The 6,571-nt window shown below is 32.5% G+C and overlaps 1 long non-coding RNA gene across 1 annotated transcript; it reads left to right on the top strand.

Moving 5' to 3' along the window:
* Positions 1–3,482: 3,482 nt before the first annotated feature.
* On the top strand, positions 3,483–5,016 carry LOC143056080 (uncharacterized). The gene is made up of 2 exons (XR_012972237.1): positions 3,483–3,644; positions 4,272–5,016. It is a non-coding gene; the product is annotated as an uncharacterized LOC143056080 (long non-coding RNA).
* The last annotated feature ends 1,555 nt before the right edge of the window (positions 5,017–6,571 follow it).

Below are 6,571 nucleotides of genomic sequence, written 5' to 3'. Positions count from 1 at the left end.
ACAACATAAAGACCCTGAGGTTCTTCAGCTCAGCCAGAGAGCTCAACCACAGGAGGAAGCAGACAAAGTGGCCGAATGCTATTACCATCAGGACGGCATTTTAATGAGGAAGTGGAGGCCTCCTGATGCCACCCCAAAGGAGGAATGGAGAGTGCTATACCAAGTGGTGGTGCCTAAAGTTTATAGGCAAGAAATTATTGGTCTTGCCCATGACACCCCCTTGGCTGGGCACTTAGGTATAAGGAAGACTTGCCTAAAAATATTGCAACATTTCTACTGGCCCAGACTTAGAAATGATGTCGCAGAATACTGCAAATCATGCCATATATGCCAGGTTGTTGGTAAACCTAACCAGAAAATACCACCAGCACCACTTCTGCCTATTCCAGCCTTTGACGAACCTTTCAGCAGAGTTCTAATTGACTGTGTTGGACCTTTACCAAAGACCAAGACTGGAAATGCATATTTATTGACAATCATGTGTACATCTACCCGCTTTCCTGAAGCTATTCCGCTCAGAAATATCAAGACACCTACTATCGTCAAAGCTTTGATCAAATTTTTCACATTAGTAGGACTTCCTAAGTCTATACAGTCCGACCAGGGATCAAATTTCATGTCAGGTTTATTTCAGCAAGTCGTATACCAGTTAGGGATTGCTCAGTACAGATCAAGTGCTTATCATCCAGAATCTCAAGGTGCCTTAGAACGCTTTCATCAAACATTGAAGAACATGATTAGAACTTTTTGTCTTCAATTTGACAGAGACTGGGATGATGGAGTTCACTTTCTACTCTTTGCGGTTCGAGAGGCTGTTCAAGAATCCCTTGGATTTAGTCCCTTTGAGTTGGTATTTGGTCATACTGTAAGGGGACCGTTAAAATTGATTAAGGAAAAGTGGCTTACTGAGCATACTGACTTGAATCTTTTAGACTATGTATCTAGATTTAAAGAAAAATTGTATACTGCTTGTCAAATTGCTCAGAAAAACTTAAAAAATGTACAGAACAAGATGAAAATATGGTATGATAAAGCTGCCAGGGACAGAGTTTTTGAGCCTGGTGATAAGGTACTTGTATTTCTGCCTGTCCCTGGACATCCTTTACAGGCTAAATATTGTGGTCCTTATACAATAGAGAATAAAATTAATGATTTGAATTATATTGTAAAAACTCCAGGTCGGCGCAAACAAAATAGAGTGTGTCATATTAATATGTTAAAACCATATTTTGAGCGTACTAATGTACTATGTGATAGTAAACCAGTTGCCACTTTAGGCATGGTTAACTTTGAGAACAATCATGACAAACCAGATGTAATTGAACCAACTTTTAGTTGTAAAACTATGGAAGAGACAGTTAGATTGAAAAATTCAGAAATTTTGTCAAATTTAGATTCAAAACTTGCACATCTGTCTTTTGATCGTAGAGAAGAAATAAAAACTTTGGTATTTTCTTTTAAAAATCTTTTTCCAGATGTGCCAAACAAAACCACTGCTGTTTGTCATGATGTTGATGTCGGAGATGTTTCTCCAATTAAGCAACATCCTTACAGGCTCAATCCACTCAAACTTGAAGTTATGAGAAAAGAAATTAAATATATGCTTGACAATGATATTATTGAGCCGAGTAACAGTGAATGGAGCTCTCCTTGTCTCCTTGTGCCAAAACCAGATAAAACTTTTCGTTTCGTGACTGATTTCAGAAAAGTAAATTCAGTCTCAAAATCGGATTCCTATCCGATTCCAAGGATAGACGATTGTATTGACAATATTGGTCAAGCAAAATTTGTGAGCAAATTTGATTTATTGAAAGGTTATTGGCAAGTTCCATTGACACAGAGAGCTCGTGAAATATCAGCTTTTGTTACACCAGATGGCTTATTTCAATATACTGTAATGCCATTTGGCATGAAAAGTGCTCCAGCTACATTTCAAAGAATGATCAATAATGTTATAAAAGATTTAGACTGTTGTTATGCTTATATTGATGATCTTATTGTATGTAGTGATAGCTGGGAACAGCATTTAAAACATTTGTATGATACTTTTGATAGATTGTCAAAATCAAATTTGACTGTTAATCTTGGTAAAAGTGAATTTTGTCAGGCCACTGTTGATTATTTAGGGCATACAGTTGGCCAAGGTCAAGTAAAACCTATTATGGGTAAAGTGGAAGCTATTTCCAAATTTCCACCTCCTACAAATAGAAAACAACTTATGAGATATTTAGGCATGATTGGATTTTATAGAAAATTTTGTTCAAATTTTGCTACTGTTGTTCAACCATTGACTCATCTTTTACGGAAAGATTCTAAATTTATCTGGAGCAAAAATTGTCAAAAAGCTTTTGAAAATAGCAAATCACTTTTAATTAATAGTCCAGTTCTGATTACTCCAGACTTTGAAAAACAATTTAAACTTGCTGTTGATGCAAGCGATGTAGGAATAGGAGCTGTTTTATATCAAGAGACAGATGATAATGTTGAAAAACCTATATCATATTTTTCTAAGAAATTAGATAAACATCAGAAAAATTATTCAACTATTGAAAAAGAGTGTTTTGCAATGTTGTCAGCACTTCAACATTTTGATGTATATTTAAATCCCACTGTATATCCTATTCTTGTTTATACTGATCATAATCCTCTCACCTTCATGCATAAAATGAGAAACAAGAATCAGAGGTTGACTAGGTGGAGTTTATTGTTACAGGAATATGATGTAATTGTAAAACATATTAAGGGTAAAGATAATGTAATAGCTGATGCTTTATCTAGAGCTTATTAAATCACTTTGTATGTATTATGTATTTTTGTTCATATTATTAATGATAAGTTTTTGTTACACTAAAACTTCTTTTAAGGGGGGAGGTGTTATGATATTGTAATTATTATGTTATTTATGTTGGCCTAATTTGTGTTGTATGGCCTGATAGTTGTTTACCAAATAATCTTATAACTGTGCAGTTTAGGAATCACTGGAACATTCACAGAATGATTGGAACTTTCTAGAATGATCCTTATAAACGATGCGTAATTTAAACTTCTACGTTATTCCAGAAACTTCCGTTGTAACTTTCCAGGATTTTCCACAATGTTCCATTATAGAGTGTTCTAGAATTTTCCATGACAACACTATATATACAGACACTAAAGTTAAACTCTCATAATTAAACTTGGACATAGACATTGATAGACATTAGTATTCACAGCATTTGGATTGACACTTTTATTCTACAAACAACATCATACTGGATTGTGACCTTAGTAGTGAACATAATATTCAGATTGGATTCCGAAAGATTTCCGGATACAGATAAAGATAACAGATTGGACTCATATTTTGACAGTTAAGTTAACAGTAATATTTGTGTAATACCTTTTGTAAACTTTTGTATAATAAATATTGTTAAATTTTACTATTGATTTGTGTCTTTTGTTGGCTACAATTTAAAGGCGATTTCTGGCCGTAACAACATCATGTACATTAAACAGCAAAAAAAAAATATTGATGCAAGATGCCATTCAATAATAACTTTTACTCTTTTATGTATTGGACAAGAACTATAGAAGATACAGAGAAATTATAAACAGCAGAAATGATAGGCAATTTAAAATTTGCAGAAGCAAACTAAACCTAAATGGTAAGGCCACTTTTATTTATTTTTTAAAGTTGTTGAACTTGAAAGATGATAATCATGATTACTATAAAAATTAAAAGATGTGGTATATTAAATATGAAAACTATCATGGCTTTAAGAAAGCAATTGTAGGCCTGTGACGACCTTCAATAATGAGAAAATCCATACCCTATAGTCAAAGAAGGCAGCTATAAAAGACCCAAAGATGAAAAATTGAAACAATCCAACATGTCCAAACTGTAAAACTAATTGCCTAGTTTATTACAAAATAAATTACAAAAAATAAATATAACCGGTATGAAACAACAACAACAACCACTAAATTTTAGTGTCAGACTAAACTTACAAAAACTACAGGCTCTGAACTTTGGACAGGCACAATAGGAATATGGCAACCTGTGATGTAAATTTCCTGCAAACACAGACTGGACTAATGTAAATCAACTAATTTTTCGCGACTACTTTATTTTGCGTTTTATACTTTCTAGTCTTACATCACAGCTAATTATTTTTCGCAAGGTTCAAGTTTACTTAATGAATTTTAATAAAGAAAGATACATATGAAAAACATTTATTGCTGTTTCTCTCTCCATTTATAACATTTTATTTGTTTATTTTGTGTATTTATAGGTGATCAGACATCTTGGTTTTCATGATCAATAGGTCATTACTGAAGAGGAAACTTAAAGTTGAAATTTATTTACAAAGTGCATAATTGGATTAATTTGAACTGGAATGTGTGCTTTCCTGCAAAAAAGAAACAGGAAATTTCATCATTATCACATGATAATGCCAATAAACAAAATGGAGTTCTATCATAGATACACAAAAACACTATTGCATAAAAGCGACAACATATTATATATATTATTCGAAAGAAAGGAGAATGCAGAACAAAGGAACACCAGTTTTATCCACTCATTTATATCGCTCCCTCATATCAAATATACGGAAGAAGATCATTGAAGAACAATTTGCAAAAATGTTTTCTCTTAGAATTGAAGGAAAATGTTATAAAGTGAATGGAATAATGTATTCACTGAATTCTTACGTAGTGGATTGAAAACTGTACACAAGCTGAAACAGAAGAAAATTTTAATTTAAAATAACACGAAAAGTGTATATTTTATTATTTAATCTGCAAATATATAAACAAATTCTTTAGAACACCACAAATGGTATGACATTCAAATTGGTTGCTTATTAATGTATTGCATTGAAACAATTACAAAGAAAACAGAATCATTTGCTACAAATTTTTTTTATAAATCATAGTTAAATTTTATAAAAAGTATGAACAATACCTATAGATCTAAACAGTCAGACTTTATCAATTTTCAATGTCATTAAAATGTTGAGTCAAACATTTATGAAAGTTTTGAATATCATTTGCATCAACTATACAGTCTTGTAATAATTATATTCATACTGTTTGTATACATGGTATAGCGAAGAAATGTTTAACAAGAACAAATAAGGGAAATTTGATGTTCAGAAATTTCTTTAGAGGAAATTTGAAGAACAATGATTTCATTAGAGGAAATTTGTTGTCTTGAAGGAAATCTTTTTCCCTTGAAAAAACAATTTCCCTTGAGGAAAAAACAATTTCCCTTTGAGGAAAAATCTTTTTCCTTTAGGGAAATTTGATTTCCCTTGAGGAAAACAACTATTCCTCTAAGGAAATTGTTGAAAAAAGGGGCATAACTTTTTTAACAGTGGTGCTAGAGCCAAACAATTTTAGGACAAATATCAGGGAACCAATACCAACCAAGTTATCAACTTCATTTTGACTTAACTCCAAAAATTAAGGTGAACAACTTTTGCACTCAGCGGAATTGCAAACTGGTCCCGGAGACAAATCTGCTTTTCTGAGATGTTTTACAAGGTTCCAAAAATGTGTTATGCCCTACAGCTTTCCATCCAGCTAAGGCAGAAGTATATTCTCTTTTATTCTCATATATCCAGTATTTGCAACAAATTGTAATTTTTCTGAAGAAAAAAATTCAAATGGAAAATAATGTTTGTATTGTAATATAGTATGTTCCCATGGGAAGAAAAATTGTTCCCATGGGAAGAAAATTTGTTCCCATGGGAAGAATTAATTCCCATGGGAACTTTTTGTATTATCTTTTCCCATGGGAACTTTAAAGTTCCTATGGGAACTCTAAACTTCCCATGGGAAAAGTAATTTTTCCCATGGGAACTTCCAATGTTCCCATGGGAAATTCTAATATTCCCATGGGAATTATCAAATTTCCCATGGGAAATGTACTTTTAATCAGCTGCAGTGACAAGAGTGACAACAGTGACAAGTTGGGACATATGGCATTTTTTTAATTATTCAATAATCTATCACTGGGCAAATTTTTTTTTGGATATCTTGTAAACCGACAAAGTCAGATTTGCCGATACCGGAATGGCAAATTTGTCCCGCACAGTGTTATTGGCTCGATTCCAAAGATAGTGAAAAAAAATCGCGGTCACATGCTCAAAACGCAGGGGAAAAGTTGTTACAGTATTACAACAATACAAAATTACAAGATGTGATTTTTGAAATGTTCAAAGATGATTATAATGTTTTTAACTTTGAACGGAAATACTTTGATTCAATAAAAATGGTGATAAAACGTGAAACACTGTCACGTTACGCTCGATATTGCTTCTCAATTGGTAACGTCAAGATTAGACGTTTTACGCCGATTATTGAGGATATCTTTTATTTCGTTGGCAGTTTTTTTGCACATCAATATGGATACTTCTAAATGTTTGGTTGTACTGAATATGCATGAAGGACAATTTCCATTTTGCTTTAATTAAAAAAGTTTGTCGGGAATTACAAGTTAAATGAGTCTAACTCATAAGGTATAATTGACTTTTTTTCCTTCAATTTAGTTTTATTGTCAATAAACATTTCAACGATTTTCGGTACT

The sequence above is a fragment of the Mytilus galloprovincialis genome, chromosome 13, assembly GCF_965363235.1.
Source record: "Mytilus galloprovincialis chromosome 13, xbMytGall1.hap1.1, whole genome shotgun sequence".
Classification (NCBI taxonomy): Eukaryota; Metazoa; Mollusca; class Bivalvia; order Mytilida; family Mytilidae; genus Mytilus; species Mytilus galloprovincialis.
The sequence above is the reverse complement of the archived record's forward strand: the minus strand, read 5'-3'. Positions and strand labels throughout refer to the sequence as shown.